Genomic DNA, 18,893 nt, shown 5'->3' with positions numbered 1-18,893 from the left:
TTTAATATCCTGATCCTCTTAATAGACTGTGTCTTCTCATGTGATCCTATTCACAATAGCTTATATTTATGCTGCTAAGCAATAGTGAAAAGGATTTTGATAATTTTTGAAAGGATACTTTGCTACAGTAAAGGTTCAAGTGAAGCACACTCTGAAAAATCTCTTACCCCCTTCTAAGAGTAAAACCAGTACTGGGAAGACTGTTGTGTTTATTTTTATTCATTAAATCAATTTATTATTTATTAAATCAATCAATTTTCCAGAGTGCTGCTCCCACTGTCCATAGCTGGGATCTTCCCTCAGATCTTGACATTAACTGAGTGAGAACTGATCAAACTCTCCCTGTTAAGGCACGCCTCCAATCCCATAATCCTCCAGTCTATCACTCAGTTACTGACAAGAGCTGAGGTGAATTTCTTTCTTTCTTTTTTTTTTGAGGCGAATTTCTGAGCTGTAGAAAATAGGATTTATTTATTTCTTGTTTTAAATTACTCTCCCTGGTTTCCGTTTAGGCTTTTTTTTTTACTTTTGATTATTATTATCTTCTTGTCCGGGTTGATTGCGAGTGTCTGGCTGCTAACTGTGTGTGGTGAGTCCGGGGATCCGGGCCGCCCACACCCCAGGGAATTGCAGCCGCCGGATTCCGACTCTTTGGGGCGGATCCGGCTAATTTACTTCAGCCGTGAACGTGGGCTGGGCGTGCAGGATTGCCATTATCGCCACGACTCTTTTCTCAATTATCGGCGGCTCTGGGGTTGTATCACCTTGGCGGTGCGCTCCCCGAGTATATTTCTTTGAATCGGCGGCATTGGACTGTTGGCGCGCAGGCTTGCCGCCATTGCTTCAATCTGACAGGAGTCGCCTTTGCCGAATTTGGAGGAGCGTCACGCCTGCGGTGTGCCCTCCGCTTCGTATATCTTCTAGTGGCTGGCAGCGAAACTGTGCTGAGGTACTTGGTGCTCTTCAAACGTGCCTTTGTTTAACTTCTTGTTGGCGTGGGACGCTTTTCTTTGGCTCCTGGGCTGTCGTTTATCATGGATGCCATTTTGGTTCTCCTTTACTTTGCGGCCGCCATTTTGCTCCCCACAGCCCCTGCGGCGTCTGAAAGGCCTCCTGCATTTGGCTCGCCCTCCTGTTTGAGAACCAACTCGTGGTTTTTGTGCCATCTGGCGCTTTTCATTTGGACATATTTCCTTCTGAGGGCTAAGCCATCCGTGGTGATCAGAGACAGTTGCTGTATATAGTTAGTTTACAAAAAATAAATAAATAAAATTAAATTAAATTTAAAAAAAAAGAAAAAAGAAAATTGTTTGACGCCCCTACCTCTATCAGACTCTGAGTCTGCAAGGCGCCATGGCGGACTATTCATTATCGTCAGACATGGAGCCTGAAATGAGCCCAGAACGCAGGCCTTCCAAGTGATCAAAGAAATCCTCAGGGAAGCGGTCTGAGACCTCCAGCCGCAAATCCCATAAGGCCAAGACATCCAAGGGCCTTGATAAGGACGCACAACGCCATCATAACGCCCTGGAGCGCCAATGGGACAAGGCACGGCGCACGGCCGTGGCAGAAGTGGGCCTTGACACCAGCATTACCCAACATGCTGCCTCGACCTCTGTGGCCGGAGTCACTCCTCCTTCAGAGTCTCCGGCCTCTTCACCTGACTGCGACCTGCAGGAGCCAGCACAGACTGTACAGCCGCTAAGGCTTACCAAAGGGGTGTCCCAGTCATTGCCGGATGTGTCGGGAGCGGGTTTGGCTTCTCTGCAGAGACCTTCACGCGGATTGCCTGAGGCCACCTTTACACCAATGGCTGCTGGCCTTCGTGGCCCGGATGGGTCTTCTGCTGCAACACCGCTGGATTCCCAGACCTTTCTCTCATCGGCCTTTTCATCCTTTCTTGCGGCTGGTCTTCAGCAGGCGGCACAGTTTCCACCACAGAACTTGGTTGGGCAGCCTACTCTTCAGCATCAGCAGCCTTCATCGTCCCATGTTGCAAGGGCGGCAACCTCTTGTCTTCAGTCCGAATCAGATCACGCTGACGAATGCCCGGAAGACATTGATTTCTCGGATGATGACAATTTGCCTCCGGACAATCCAACTTTTACAGGGCTGTTTCGCCCGTCAATGTTCAAATCCCTTTTGCACAAGGCTCGACTTACAACCAACTTGGGCAACCCTGGGGTGGACTCGTCGAGTGCCTCGGCGTCCACGGGACCTCACGATGCTCTGTTCCACTCTTCCAATCCGGACAAAGATGTCATCCCGTGTCCCAGGCTGTTCCTGGACGTACTACAGGCCCCCTGGGGTCAACCTGGTTCGCTTACCTCGCCCAGTACCCTTGACAAGAAACTGTATTGCACCGCACCGGAACTTGAGGACCTTTTGGCCCTTCCAACAGTAGATGCTCCGGTAACAGCCTTGTCTTCCAACTCTGTTGTTGACTCTGATTCGTTGGACGGGCTGAAGGCGGAGGACCGTCGGGGGAACTGGCCTTTCGCAAATCGCATCAGGCCGTCTCCTGGGCGGTCAGAACCGTGACTGCAACTTCTTTCTTTAACAGAGCCTCGCTTATATGGCTGAAACAACTTCAACAGCGTCTCCCTCTGGAGGAGACTAGACTTCATCAGGATATAAATAAGATTGTTGCTGCCACCGAGTACACGGTGGATGCTTCGTTGAATTCGGTGAAGTTTGCATCCCGTGCCTTAGTATCCACTGTCTCCTCCAGGCGTTTGTTCTGGCTCCGCCATTGGAAGGCTGACCTTAAGGCTAAGTGGAGGCTGGCATCTGCCTCCTATAAGGCCCCTAACTTGTTTGGACCCGCCTTGGAACCGCTGCTGATAGAGGACCGTGACAAACGGAAGGTCCTTCCGACTTCCTACCGCTGTACCGAGAAATGATACACTCCGTACAGCCAGTGTCAGACTTTTCGTCCCTTCACTGTCACTGGCGGCTCATTTTCACGCAGATCCTCGTTTTCTGGGCCCGACCGTCCTCAAGGAAGGGATTCCTTTTGTGAACGCGGCAAGTTCCAACAACAAGCTAAGCGTACCTTTTGTGGCACCAACTACAAGCAGTCCCACAGAGGCAAATGACTCGCTCGTGATGGGTCCCATTGGCGGGCGACTTCAACTCTTTCATCGCCAATGGGCCTGTTCAACCATGGACTCTTGGGTGCGGCGCACCATTTCTTCAGGTCTCTCTATCGAATTTGTGGGACCCCCTCTGAGTCGCTTTGTGTCCTGTCCAGTACCAACCTCTATGGATCGCCACCACCTGATGTTGCAGGAAATTGCCCACCTGCTTCACATCGAGGCAATAGAATCAGTCCCCTCCACTCAATGCAGGTCAGGTTTTTACTCGACTTTTTTCCTGGTGCCCAAAAGCTTGGGGGGCTGGAGAGGTATCCTGAATTTGAGGCTCTTGAATCTGTCAGTCCTGTACCGCAGGTTCAAAATGCACTCTCTCCGATCGATACTGGCGGAGGTACGGCAAAGGGACTTACTTCAATCAGTGGACTTAAGAAAGGCCTACTTGCATGTTCCGGTGCACCCTGCTCACAGACAATTTCTGAGATTCGAATACGCCGGACAGCATTTCCAGTATTGGGCGATGCCATTTGGCCTGTCCTCCGCGCCGCGCACTTTCATGAAGCTCGTGGCGGTGGTGGCAGCCACATTAAGGCAACATCCGGTGCGAGTGATGTGCTATCTCGACGATGTTCTAATACTCTCATCGTCACTCGATCGGGCATCACGCGACAGGAGTCTCGTTCTGGACATTTTCCAATGCCATAAATCTCGAGAAAAGTCACCTGGTTCCAACCACGAGACTCATTCATCTGGGAGCACTAATAGACTCTACCAGAGGGCAAGTGTTCCTGTCTCCAGACAGAGCTCAAAGCATCATCGACCTGATTCTTCAGATTCAGGGCCTGGAGAAAGTCCCTCTGATCCTTCTGGCGCAACTGCTTGGGAAAATGGTGTCCTGTTACAACATCGTTCCGTGGGCACACAGACACTCCCGAGCATTGCAGTGGTTCCTTCTCCCATTCCAGCGATCAGGCCACTCCTCATCGAGTCACCGGGTGTACTTACCTCCTCAAGTCCATCTGTCTGACCTGGTGGATGTCTCCATCAATCCGCGAGGGCTGCAACTTTCTAGAGCCGGAGAGGCTTACCTTAACATCAGATGCCAGTCTCCGAGGTTGGGGGGCGCGCCTCGGCAATCTTGTGGCGCAGAGTCAGTGGTCCCCTGCAGAACGCCTCAGCAGCATAAATCTGCTCGAGCTACGGGCAGTCAGGCTGGCGCTTCGACACTTCAGGAGTTTGGTGGAGGGCCGCCACCTGCTGGTCCTCACGGACAATACAGCGGCCAGAGCGCATATAAACAAGGAAGGGGGCACAAAGTCCAGGACGCTAATGTTCGAAGTGGAACATCTCTTCAACTGGGCAGAGCGTCACCTACGCTCGATCAAGACTGACCACATTTCGGGGGTGGACAACGTACAGGCCGACTGGCTCAGCCGGGAGCAGATCGACCTGGCGGAATGGCAGCTCCATCCTCGTCTGTTTCACGAGATTTGCCGCCGGTTCGGGACACCGGAGATAGACTTGTTCGCCTCTCGGAAGAATTCTCAACTGCCTCACTTCGTGTCCCAGTATCCGGACCCATCGGCGGAGGATCGCAACGCTCTCAGGTGTCAGTGGCCAAGAGGACTTCTCTATACGTTCCCGCCCATCCCACTGCTGTCCCGAGTCGTGAGGAAATTGCTGTTGGAGAAGGCGGCCTTGATTCTGATGGCTCCCAATTGGCCTCGCAGGGCCTGGTACACCGACCTCGTCGCCCTCTCCGTGGTACCGCCTTGGGTGATCCCAGCTCACCAGATATCGCTTCACCAAGGGGCCGTTTGTCATCCGGAGCCCCAGTGGCTCCACTTGGCCGTCTGGCATTTGAACGCGTCATCCTAAAGAAGGCAAATTTGTCAGACGGTGTTGGAACCATACAAGCGGCCAGACGTCCTTCCACGTGTCGTATTTATGAGGCTTCCTGGAGAGCCTTCTGTGCTTGGGGGGCTTCGAGGCATGTGGACCCCACTTCTGCGAAAGGGGAAGAGGTTTTGGAATTTCTGCAGGCGGGCCTTAAAAAAGGTCTAACTCCCGCGACATTACGGCGTCAGACTGCGGCACTATCCACCTTATTGAAGTGCCCTCCCTATGATTCTCCCACCATCCGCTTATTAGAGGTTTTCTTCACGGCGCTACAAACTTGTGCCCGCCTCAGGTTCACAGATACCCGACCTGGGACCTGCCGCTTGTATTACAGGCCCTGACGTCACCACCCTTTGAGCCTCTAGCGACGGCCTCTTTGAAGCATCTGTTGCTTAAGGTGACGTTTCTTTTAGGCATCACCTCTGCCCGGAGGGTGTCAGAACTCTCGGCTCTATTGACTCGGGCGGATCTTTGCCTGTTTCGAGATAACGTAGTGATTCTGAGACTTGATCCTACGTTTGTCCCAAAGGTGAATTCCCTTTTTCACAGGGTGCAGGAACTCACCTTGCCGGACTTCTGCCCGTCCCCTCGGAACTTTACAGAACAACACTGGCATAAACTAGATGTTAAACAAGCACTCTGCACGTATATTCGCCGGACTGCCACCTTCCGTCGGACGGAGGCCCTTCTGGTCTCATTCCACCCGGCCTCTATGGGCCAGAAGATATCATTGACCACGGTTGGCAGGTGGTTCAAAGTGTGTATATCCTTGGCGTACGAGTTGTCGGCGAAGCCACTTCCGGGGCGCATTCTCCCGCACTCCACCCATAGCGCGGCCACCTCTGCAGCTTGGGCGACACAGGCCTCTGTGGAAGACATCTGCCGTGCTGCTACGTGGTCGTCAGTGTCGCAGTTCATATGTCACTATAGGATTGACTCTTACGCTTCGTCAGACGCCTGCTTTGGTCGATGAGTCCTTCAGAGCGTCATTTTGGCCAGGGGTTCGGAGGCAGCCAATCTCCCGCCCTAGTCTTTTGAGCTTGGGTATGTCCCAGCTATGGACAGTGGGAGCAGCACTCTGGAAAACAGACGTTGACTTACCTGAACGTCCCTTTTCGGAGTGCTGCGACCACCATCCATTCCCCCCATTTTGTGTTCAGGTGTTTAAGTTTTCTTTCAGACTGCCTGCCTATGTTCCTGCCTGGAGAACTGTTTCTTGTTGCCTTACCTGTTGGATTTCACCGTTGTGCCTTGCTGTGCCTTCGTGATAGACTGGAGGATTATGGGATTGGAGGCGTGCCTTAAAAGGGAGAGTTTATCAGCTCTCACTCAGTTAATGTCAAGATCTGAGGGAAGATCCCAGCTATGGACAGTGGTCGCAGCACTCTGAAAAGGGACGTTCAGGTAAGTCAACATCCGTTTCACAAATGTGATTTTGGCAGCTAACCACACATTAAAATAATAAAAATATGCTAGCAGTCCCATTGTATTAATTCCCAATATGCATCTTCCCATCAACTCCTCTCAGTTTTTGCTTTCAATCTTGTTGTTCACTCATGAGGAGTGCTTCTTTGTGGTTTGCCCACTTCTAGCTAACTTCCTTTCTGGGAAGGAATGTTGCCCAGCTTCCTAGGATGGAGGAACTACATTCCAGAATAGCAGGAGACAGCCCAGTTTAGATAGTTTATATGGGAGAAAAAGGCTCAGAACGGCTCCTCCCTAATGATTCCCAGAATATATATTTCATGGAATAAGTAAACTGCTTTAGTTTGACAAGGTTTCTGTCTATAGGTGAGGAACAATAAAAGAAACTGCTTAGAAGAACGTCAACCTGTCTTCCTTGGGTTTTTCAGTCACTTACTGATTGAATCCCTCTGAAAATAAAGTAATATTTTCCATTTCATCTTCAAGTTCCGAGATCTATGGCCATTGGTTTTTTATTAGGAAATGATTTAGCTTTAGGAGATTCTCCCCACCTCCATCACCTCATGTCAATTAAGTGTCTATTTTGCACTGGGTAGGTTACTGAATTGTGCATCTAGTGATTTAAATAATTATTTGCATTCCTCTGTGCGCACAGGCTCTGAAGGTGAAATGAGATTTGAGCTATCTTCAAGATTGTGTAAAATTCCAATATTATGCAATTATGACTTTCAACCATGAGTCCTCTGTCAATTCCTTAAACTGCTGTGCATGATACCAAAACCACGAGTTTCAAAGTCAGTTCTGTTATGTTTTTGAAACTATAGCTTCAGATTTCTGAAGAAACTTTTAGGCTCCTAGGCAACCACTGTGATTTCTAGCATTGGCACAATAAAGCTGACAAAGAACTGGGTTAAGAACAGGTAGGAAAATAATAAGCACCAGAAAAACTGGCATTCCATTGGAGACTCCCTTCCCTGGAGACATAGAGACTAGTATTGTGTAATGGTTTTTTTTATATATATATTAGTATAAGGTATCCTTTCTTCCTAACAGCTCAAAACTATCCCAGTTGCTGCTTTTGGAATGTATTGAGAGTGAAAACAGATAGATATTACTGCACATGTTGGCAGCCCTTTAAATTTATTATTTATTTATTATTATTATTTCGATTTCTATACCGCCCTACTCCCGAAGGACTCAGGGCGGTGCACAGCCAGACAATAAAAACACATCCATACAAAATTTAAAAGTAGAATAAAATCAAATTAAATAGTTTTGGCTCCGACAAATTTAAAACCCCGAACTGTTTAAAACCAATTTTAAAATTGAATATATAAGATACTAAAAGATATTTAAAAATTGACAATCTTTTATGAAAGAGAGAGAAAATTAGGCCAGGCCCGCCTGGTGAAATAATAAGGTCTTTAAGGCGCGGCGGAAGGTGCGCAGATCCGGGATCCTTCATATCTCTGGGGGGAGCTCGTTCCAGATAGTAGGTGCCCCGACAGAGAAGGCTCTCCTCCTGGGGGCCGCCAGTCGACATTGTTTGGCCGACGGCACCCGGAGGAGCCCCTCTCTACGGGAGCGTACCGGCCAGTGGGAGGCTTTTGGTGGTAGTAGGCGGTCCCGCAAGTACCCAGGTCCTAAGCCATGGAGCGCTTTAAAGGTGGTAACCAAAACCTTGAAGCGCACACGGAAGACCACCGGGAGCCAGTGCAGCTCACGCAGGAAAGGTGTTACATGGGAACGCCAAGTCACTCCCATTACCACCCGCGCGGCCGTACTCTGTGCCAGTTGGAGCCTCCGGGTGCTCCTCAAGGGGAGCCCCATGTACAGAGTGTTGCAATAGTCCAGGCGGGAGGTGACAAGGGCATGAGTGATCGTGTGTAACGAGTCCCGATCCAGAAAGGGACGCAACTGGCGAAGCAGGCGAACCTGATGAAAAATCCTCCCGGTCACGGCCGTCAAGTGCTCTTCTAAAGACAGCCGTGAATCCAGGAGGACGCCCAAGTTGCGCGCCCTCTCCGTGGGGGCCAATGATTCGCCCCCAATAGTCAGTGATGGCACCAACTGACTATATCGGGACGTCGGAAACCACAGCCACTCGGTCTTGGATGGGTTGAGCCTGAGCCTATTCCTCCCCATCCAGATCCGCACGGCCTCCAGGCACCGGGACATCACTTCAAGTGCATTGTTGGGGTGGTCTGGGGTGGAGATGTACAGCTGGGTGTCGTCCGCGTACTGGTGGTACTTCACCCCAAAACCACGGATGATCTCGCCCAGCGGCTTCACATAAATGTTGAACAGGAGGGGCGAGAGGACCGACCCTTGCGGCACCCCACATATGAGGGGCCTCGGGGTTGACCTCTGCCCCCCTGTCAACACAGACTGCGACCGGTCAGAGAGAAAGGAGGAGAACCACCGCAACACAGTGCCTCCCACCCCTAACTCTTCCAGCCGGTGCAGCATGATACCATGGTCGATGGTATCAAAAGCCGCTGAGAGATCTAACAGGACCAGGACAGAGGAGCATCCCCTGTCCCGAGCCCTCCAGAGATCATCTACCAACGCGACCAATGCCGTTTCCGTGCTGTACCCAGGCCTGAAGCCCGACTGGAACGGATCTAGATACGTCGTTTCATCCAGGTGCTGGGGGAGCTGTTGCGCGACCACACTCTCAACAACCTTCGCAACGAAGCGAAGGTTGGAGACCGGACGATAATTTACCAACATTGCCGGGTCCAGGGAAGGCTTCTTGAGGAGAGGCCTCACCACCGCCTCTTTCAAGGCGGCGGGAAAGTCACCCTCACCCAGCGAAGCGTTTATAATCCCCTGGAGCCGGGCCTCATGTCACTTCCCGGGAAGCCAGCACTAACCAGGAGGGACATGGGTCCAATAAACAAGTGGTCGCGTTCAGTCTGCCCAGAATCCTGTCCACGTCCTCAGGGGTCACAGGCTCAAACTCATCCCAGATAACATTCTCAAGACCTGCCCCTATCTCTCCCCCTGAGACTACCCAGTCGGAGTCCACATCTTCCCGAATCAGTGATTTTGTCATACAGATACTGAACAAAATCCTCGGCTCTTCCCTCCAAGGGGTCCTCCCGCGCTTCCTGATGGAGCAGGGAGCGGGTCACCCTAAAGAGGGCGGCCGGGCAGTTATCTGATGACGCAATAAGAGCAGCAAAATAGCTACATTTCGCTGCTTTTATCGCCACTAGGTAATTCCTAATGTGGGATCTTACTAGTGTCCGGTCAGATTCAGAAAGTCTGGCCCTCCAACTACTCTCTAGGCGTCTTTTCCGGCGCTTCAGCTCCCTCAGCTCCTCGGTAAACCAAGGAGCCAATTGAGATCGGCGCCGGGTCAGAGGCCGCAAAGGCACGACCCGATCAAGAGCTCCAGCAGCCGCCCTATCCCAGGCGGCCACCAGGTCTCCAGTCGAGGCGTGTGCCAGAACCTCAGGAAATGGCCCAAGCTCCATCTGGAATCTGTCAGGTTCCATCAAGCGCCTGGGGCGGAACCATCTTACCGGCTCCGCCTCCCTGCGGCGGGGTGCAGCGGTTCGAAAGTTGAGATGAAGGAGAGAGTGATCTGACCATGACAAGGGTTCAGTGACTATATCCCCTATCTCAAGATCCCTCAACCACTGTCCAGAGACAAAAACCAGATCCAGCGTGTTTCCTCCTGTGTGGGTAGGGCCATGAATTAACTGGGTCAGGTCCATAGCTGTCATGGAAGCCATGAATTCCCGAGCCATCTCAGACGTCTCACCCACGGACGGCAGGTTGAAATCCCCCATGGCCATAAGCCTAGGGGTATCAACCACCACCGCAGCGATGACGTTGAGTAGCTCGGGCAGGGCTGTTGCCACGTGGCAGGGAGCCAGGTACGTGATCAGCAAACCCATCTGAACCCCATGACCCCATTTCACAAAAAGGGATTCACAGCCGGCCGTCTGAGGAACAGTGGCCTCCCTCGGTCTCAGACCTTCTTTAATGATAACCGCTACCCCCCCCCGCCCCTCCCCTGTGACCTCGGCTGATGGAATGCTTGGAAACCTGGCGGGCACATTTCAACGAGGGGAACCCCCCCTTCCTGGCCCAACCAGGTCTCCGTAACACCTGCCAGGTCCGCAACCCCCTCCTGAACAAGATCACAGATGAGGGGGGCTTTATTTACTACGGACCTGGCATTGCACAGCATCAGCCGAAGGCCTGGGTCCTGAGGGTCTATGCAACCTGAGGAGCGAGTAGAGCCTTGGGGGCCGGAGCACGCCACCGCTTGTAGACAGCGAGTGCGCACTCCCCTAACACGATATGGCCCCCTGCTCCCGCCATATCTACCCCTCCCACCTACAGTACTGATGTTCAAAAAACCATCCGGACAAGCTCTAACCCCCCCCGATCCCGGGTCCCCCACCCCCCACGCCGCGCTTCACTGCCAGACCCTCCCCTCCCCCTTGTGGGTTATCCCCCATACCAACAGCCTGAATTCCAATCTGACCCTCCCCCTCCCTGGGACCCCTTAAAAATTTGACTAAAAATTTCGATAAAAAACCCCTCAATCCCCTCGTTTTCACATGCCACCTCTGGGTCCCAAAACCCTTCCTTGAGGTGGGCCCTCGATAGTGAGGAGGGCCACATCTGCGAGAAGGGGGAATCTCGCAGCGCAAGAAGATCTACAGTCGTATACATCTCCAAAATGCAACGATGGAGGCCCGAAGCTGAGACGGGGGACTTCGCAAAAGATGTAACACAGCCATTTGTTCATCGATGTGCTGTTGGTATCTCAACTGTCCTTCCACAACAGCAGGAGGGTCCTAATTATCTCCTCCAATGGGGGCGATCTCTGGCCCGTCTTCTCACGGCGGAACCCCCAAGGGGCCGTAGATTGAAAAAGTTCTCCCACAGACAAGAGTCATGATGTAATAGAGGACCCCTCAACAGTTGCATCAGTTTGGCTGACCATGGTCGGAAGAAAGATGTATCAGTCTATCTGTCAGTCTATGAGTCACGCCAAGGGCGAAGATGGAAAATCCTTGGCAAAGTCTTGTACTCAAGGTCACATTCGAGTAAGTCCCGATAAAAAAGGGAAAGAAGGGAAGGGGAAGAAGGAAGAGAGGAAGAAAAAAAGGGGGGGAGAGAGAAAATTCCCTCAATCAGGGCAAATAATTTAGGCGGACACAGTACCCGGGAGGGGGAGGAGAAAAAGGGCTGGTATCTATGCGACGGAAAACTCCTCCGTCGCCCCCCAGCCCTACTTTCCTCAGATAGTTCAGTTCTTCCGGGATAACAAATCTGAACCCCAGCCTCCATTGGATGTCACAGGGGGCCTCCAGGTCCTCTGCAGCCGCCAAGATATCCCGGGAGGGGGTCTTTCTTCTCCAGTCCTAGACCCGTTATGCTCCTCTCAGTTTTCACCCTCCAGCAAGCCCCCTTCTCAGGCCTGAGAACAGCTCCAGTACTTCCATGGGGTGTGCCATGGCCCAGTTTAATGTTGGGGCCGGCCTCACCACCCCCGCTGATATCCACGCCACCATTCCCGGATTCCAGGGGGCCGTTGAGGAAGTTCCTGAGTGGGGCAGATGAAATTTCAACGGGCTGCCACCACTCGCTGCCCCACAGCCATACTTCCCCCTTCACCTTTGCCGCTATCTCTGCCAACGACTGCCGCCGAACAAACCACCATAGCACCACTTTCGGCGGTGTCGGAGCAGCGCGACCAACTTCTTCGCCAGCGCCTCTAGGCATGGGTTTGCAACTATGTATGTTCAAGAAAGTATTCGTTCATTTATTTATTTATTTTATTTTATTAAAATTTATATGCCACCCTTCTCCCGAAGGACTTGGGGCGGCTCACAAGTATAAAATGACAATAAAAACAGTATCATTAAATAGCATTAAAAGTCCAATTTAAAATCCCACAGTTAACTAAAAAACCCAACCAGATCAGGTAATTTGAGTAAAAACCAGGTCTTAAGATCTTTGCGGAAGGAACGGAGATCAGGGGCTGTCTGGAGCTTGGTGGGTAATTCATTCCAGAGGGTTGGCGTGGCCACCGAGAACGCCCTCAATCTGGGGGCCACCAGCCAACATTGTCTAGCCGATGGCACCCGGAGGAGGGCAGCCCTATGTGACCGCACTGGGTGGTGGGAGGCCGGTAGGAGGTGGTCCCGCAAGTACCCTGGGCCCGTGCCATGTAGGGCTTTATAGGCGAGGTTCATGAGGTTCATGAGGCATAGTTGAAAGTAGCAGGTTATAACAATATGTTGGACACCCAGACAGCCCCTGGTAATGTCCAGCAGCACTCACTAATTTATCCTATCCATGTCCACCACCAAACAAGCATTGATTGTCTTTCAGTGCCTTCATGTGGTTTACCTCTCTGCTATTATGTTGAATTTCTTTGCTGACTTAGCTCATTTCCCAGGTGATAAGCTCCAGATGACTATTAATAAGATTTCTGATTGATAAATAGTCATGTCAACTGATGCACATGAATGTGCAGTAATAGCAACATTGGATGCAGCAAAATCTTTTGATATACTGGAATATGACTAGATTGTAAATACATTTTTCTATTGGATTAAAATTGTTGCTCTTTATTCCAGGAGTGTCCAGTTTCTCCATAGCCAATTAAGAACAGCTGTCCTTTTTTTTCCTTCAAAAGTGGTAGATATGCTACACCAAAGCAAGCTAATTTAGCTGCTGCAAGTGGCAGGAACCTGAACGGTTCACCAGAACATTTTATCGGTCCATCTCATGGGTAGACCAATCTTGCTGAATAGACTTCAAAAGCAGCCTATATACATCTCACTTCCATAAGACTAGATATTTATCCAGAAGGTAATATAATTGACATTACAGCCTCAATATTTAAAAGTTCATTATGCTAGTAATATTTATATCCTCACTAATAAATGACATGGAGTATCCCCAGGATTGCAAATCCTGCAGTAATTTAAATTCCATATCAATTTGGCCATTGATTTCCCCAACCTTTTTCACCGGTCAGACTATTTTATGGGTTTTTCTTCGCTTGAAAATTGCTACATAAAGATTAAGTGATGCCAGGATGGATAAAAATAGATGGTTTTTTTAAAAAAAAAAAAAAATTAAAAATCAGATTTTTTTTATTTTTATCAAATTTATTTTAATAAAATGCTTTTAGAGTAAAAATCTATCTAAAGATAGTTTTCTATTTAAGATACGTTAATAATTTAGTTTATTCAGCATAAAATGGAGCTTAGTTATGTAGCATGAGGCTGTATATTCTGTAATTACATTAGTTTTAAACTCATTCAATGAATTCAAGCTCTGCAATCTAAATAGGAAACCTTCATTTTGTTTGCAAATAATAATATTAAAGATTCTAACTACCAGCAAGAATGAATCCTTACATTTAAAGAACACCTTTCATTTCAGATCCATCATGGCAGCACCTGCTAGTGGGCATCCACTCATCTGCTGCCTGTCATGTCCCTCACCTTGTTGTGTCACTGCCGTATCACCCGCCATCCCATTAAAGTGAATGGGACTGTCAGTGAGTCAACAGCGGGTCAGAGGAGGAGCTGCTACGGGACAGAGATGACAGTTACTCCTTAAAAATTATGATTTAAATCGAGTTGATTTAAATGAAGCCTTTTTACTAGTGATTTAAATCATGATTTAAATTGTGATTTAAATCAACTTGATTTAAATCAAATCCATCCTGAGTGGTGCTTTGTGTATTAGCATAAATCTTTGCATACGCTATATTTATTTAACAAAAAGAGTTGGGTTGTTCTATATATCATTAAAATTGAAGGTTGTCTTAGATTATCTGAGACCATAGTAATGGAGGCACATGGGAGGTTTTGTGAGGGGCAAGTAGGTTTTGTTTTTGCCTTTTTTTAGACTTCTGTTCTTTTTGGATAGTACTTGTGCAGTGCATGCTTTTTACATAACAGTTTGCTTGCAGAAAACACATTTAACAGTAGGGCTGCAAATGCTCTGAAAATTATATGGAAGAAGTGTTTTCCCATAAATATATCATCTCTGTTATTCTTTGTACCAGTCAGACTTTCAGGTTTTTGTATGAGCCTGAAAAAGGATCTCTTTAATAGTAAGTTAATTCATCTGCCCAATGAAAATAAAATGAATGTGTGCGTCTTTAAGTGAAGTGTGGGGTGCCTTTAGGGTGGAAAAGGCAGTTGGAGGCCCAGTACAGGCCTAGGCTTACCTGCCTGGCCCTCCAACCCTCTCCCCAAGATGCCCCATGCTCCACCTGCATCTTGGGTCCCAATAGGCCTTTTCCCACTCCTACCAGGTCTTCCAAGCCTTAGGCCTGATTCCCACCCCACCAAGCAAAGCACTCTTCTCACCACTTACACTTTGAAGAGGTCTGAGGCTTTCCAGAGTGCTGGGATGACTGTGTGTGTGTGTGTGTGTGGCCACGTGGCACAGTTCCAAAAGCGGCCATGTTTTAGTCCTGTCCACAAAATGGTTGTATTTGGATCGCCACCACAGGGCCTTGGGACAAACTGCTTCATTTTGCTGCCTTAACATGCTCTGCACAGCATTGCAACAGCTTTCAGCAGTGTTCAGAAGCTTCTGAAGTACTGTGGAGCCTCTCTAAAGCAGCAAATGAAGCAGCTTGTCTGGTGGCTACCATTTTGTCCCCGCCTGTTTGTGGGCAGGGATAAAATGGCAGCTGTATTTGGGTGACTGTTGCTCGGCCCAGAGACAAACTGCTTTAATTTGTTGCCTTAATAAGCTCTGCATTGTGCTGCAGATGCTTTCTACAACAGCAAAATAAAGCAGTCTGTCTGGTAGCCACCATTTTGTCCCCATCCATCTGTGTGGGGACAAAATGGCAGCCACATTTGGCTTGCTGCAGTGTGGCCTGAGGACACATGGCCTGCCCTTCTTCCACAACATGAGGTCCTGAGAGCTTGCAGAAAGTAAGTGTGGGGCAATGGCGAGTGGGGAGGAGGTCCAAACACTACAGGCATCCGGTCGGGTGGGATGGAAGAGAAGTGGGATGGTGCTGCAGTGACCTTATGGTAGGTCATAAGGATGAATGATTGCAGCCCCGCTGCAGCCATCATAATTTTGAAATGGGGTCATAAGTAGCTTTTGAGGGGTTGATTGTAATTTAGAACATTCATTAAATGCCCTTTTGTACCTCAAGGATTACCTGTGGGAAAGTTGATTTGTTGCTGTACCTCTCCTTCCTTGGCAATAAAGACAGTATCTAAGGAGGAGAATATAACATGAAAAGAAATTTAGCACTTCACTCTTATATAGACATGTGCTGAGGATCTCCTCCTCTCTACAAATTTATGATAGTTAAACTTAAAGAAATAGCTTTTATTGATACTAATAGATTTTTTAAAAAACTTAATGTCAGTATGAGAAAATTGTGAATTGCAGCATAAGAGTTGGAAAAGATTAACTATCCTTTCTCTGACAGTACTTCCCTGGCCCTAAGTTACTAAAGCTTCAGAAAAGAGTATAATTTTTTTGGCATTAATAGATGTACACAATTCTGGAACTGGGAAATCTTTTGAAAATAATCTGTACGTGCTCTGTGATATATAGGCCATCCTCAATTTACAACAGCAATTGGAATAGACTTTCAGTTGCTAAGTGATACAGTACACTTAGCAATGGCAATTCCTACAGTTCCAATTCCCATCATTAACTGAATTGTGCAACCTTTAGGCAAGGCAATTTCCTGCTGGCTTTCCACAACCAAAGTCAGTGGGGAAGCTAACACGATTTTGCAAGTTCCAGGCACGTAGGCAAGTAAGTGGATATTGCTGGGTGGGAGAGGAAACAAGAGGGTGCGCAGAGATGTGGGGGAAGCCAGGAAGGATGCATGAGCATGTGAAAGGGACTTAGGGCCGTCAAGGAGAGTGCACAGGTGTGCACAAGATGTCCAGGTTAGGGAGGTTGCAAGGGGTATCTTAACAAGTGTTGCACAGGTTGGGGAGAGTACACAGGAGTGTGTAAGAGGCGCTGCACGGGTTAGGAAGGATGTACAGGGGTGTGCAAGTGCCAGCACAGTGCAATCACAGAGGGGCTGAAGGGATGCACAAGTGGGGGAGATTATCCCAGCGACTTGCAGTCTTCCCTGCCCAGCTTCCCTTTTAATTTTCTGGAGAAGTCAGCATGGAAGGTTGCAAATGGCTGTCGTGTAAATGCAAATGAGTTGCCAGCAACATGATTTCATGGATATCCAAAACTCCAAAGACAGTTATAACCACCATTCATTCAATGCCATTGTAACTTCAAATTGTCGCTGAACAAATGGTTCTAAATCAAGGATTACCTGTAAAAGTCAGATACCTCAGCCCCTCCCTATGCTGGAGATAGAAAGTTTGAGTGGCCATTCCCCTTGTTCTCTCACAATAGAGAAACCTCTTTTGGTATAATCCTGTTAGTAGATGTCAGGCCTGTTGCCGTAGTTAGTGTTGCTATCAAACTCCAGAGATGATTGCTCAGGGCAAATGGAATAATGAACTGATTGTCATTCCCTAGTGTTGAAGCCATTGCTCACTAGGTTATCAGTAGTGATCCCACCAAGGTTGTCCTTCAGTAGCAGCTTGTTTTGGATAGATGACTGGCTTTCACAAATGGGCATATACTGTAGTTGGCAGCCTTTTTGTAAATTCATACATATCTGATGTATCTTCTCTGTTTTGACAATTTCTAAAATCCTAAGATATAACTAATTATCTGCACCATCTTTTATTTCAATATACATTTAGAACTGGAAAGCTGAGCTTTCTCTCATAGTTTCTCTCATAGTTTTCAGACATTAGAAAATTAATTATTAAGATGTTAAGCATAGGAAGTTAAAAAAAAAAGGGGCAGTCATTCAATTCCTTCTCCAGACCATGCCAGTCTCCAGACCATGCCAGGCTAAGTGGTTTTATACCTGTAGAAACTAACCCTTCAAACTGGAAGAGTTTTTTTGTGTGCTGGACATAGTATAAAGGAGGAATAGAACATTATAGAATTAGAGCTAGGATTGTGAGATTATTGTCTAGCACAGTGGCGCATGCAATACTATAACATAATGCTCCAAATATTCTGTTAGGGAACCATAGCTGCATAATTCTGTGCTCTTAATCATTAACTAACTTCATTTTTTATATAAATGAATATTTCTAAAACTATTAATTTACCATATTTTCTGGCGTATAAGACGACTTTTTAACACATGAAAATCTTCTCAAAAGTCGGGGGTCGTCTTATACGCCGGGTGTCGTTCTCCTGTAACCAGGCAGACCAGCCCGAAAGACTCTTGACGAGCCTTAAATGGCTCTGGCGATCCCAGCTTTGCCTGCTAATCAGGCAACTCAGCTGGGATGCCAGAGCCATGTAAAAGGAAAAAAGTTTTCCCCCTCCAGCTTGCTTACCTTAGCTGTTAATCGCAACCCTTGCCTTGCTTCGCTTGCCTGAATCCATTCCATCAGCAAGCCACTCCCTGCCTGCAATCAAGCAGGCAGGAGTTGTGGACTTCAACTCCCAGAATTCCTCAGCCAGCAAAACAAAGCTAGCTGAGGAATTCTGGGAGTTGAAGTCTACAAGTCTTAAAGTTGTCAAGGTTGGAGACCCCTGTTCTATTGGGTAAGTTTTTTTTCCCCTTTGGGAGCTTTAAAAAAAATAGTTAATTGGGGTTTTTTTTAGTTGTTCTTTTTTAGATCTAGCTATTTAAAATTTAGGAAGTTTTAAATTTAGTTTTCATATAAAAATAAAATAATATTTGTGCAGCTTTCTGAGATTTAGTGTGTTTCTGTAGTGTTTCACTCTACACAAACACACAAAATCTCACAAAGCTGTATGTGGAATTTTGTGTGTGTAAAGTATGAAAGTTGTTTTTTTGGGCTTTTTGTGGCTGTGTGAGGTTCCTGCTTGTTGCAGGGGCCATTTTGGGTCTAGTACAGCTGCTTTTACATTGTGGGTGAGCCAGTTGATGTTTTTTAATTTTTATTTGGTGTGCGTTGGAAGAGGGGTAGTCTTATACGGTGAGTATAGCCCAAACCCTATATTTTAACAGGAAAAGTCGGGGGTCATCTTATACGCCCAGTCGTCTTATACGCCGGAAAATACGGTAGCAGCAGAGTTTTGACTAGATTGACATTTTTTCTCTTTGTGTGGTACTTTCACACATTATAGTTGTAGTTCCTTTAACTAACAAGGCACTGCCATTGTACTAAAATTCTATTCACATTGCATCTATTATAAGATATAAGCATGTTCACTGCTTACTGCTAATGTAACATGGGGTGCATGAAAATTAGTGAGTTCCAAAATGGTGAATGTATTCATAGGTTGTATTTCTAAATGTTGAAAAGACAAAAAAGTGCTTTGGAAGAAGCTCAAGTTTTTAAAAATTCTAACTTCTCGGCATTCTAAGCAGGTGCATGCCTAATTCTTTCTGTGAGGCTTGTCTTTTATTGTATGCGTCCATTTATAGGAAGC

General features: G+C 47.9%; 1 protein-coding gene across 2 annotated transcripts in view; it reads left to right on the top strand.

Annotated features, from left to right (window-relative positions):
- Positions 1-18,893, top strand: part of KIAA0232 (KIAA0232 ortholog) — a 106,910-nt gene that overhangs the window by 31,943 nt on the left and 56,074 nt on the right. The gene's annotated exons all lie outside the window — the stretch shown is intronic.

This window comes from Pituophis catenifer, unplaced genomic scaffold, assembly GCF_029215685.1.
Source record: "Pituophis catenifer annectens isolate HBS135680 unplaced genomic scaffold, rPitCat1.0.hap2 SCAF_3, whole genome shotgun sequence".
Lineage (NCBI taxonomy): Eukaryota > Metazoa > Chordata > Lepidosauria > Squamata > Colubridae > Pituophis > Pituophis catenifer.
This window is presented reverse-complemented; position numbering and strand designations above follow the sequence as displayed.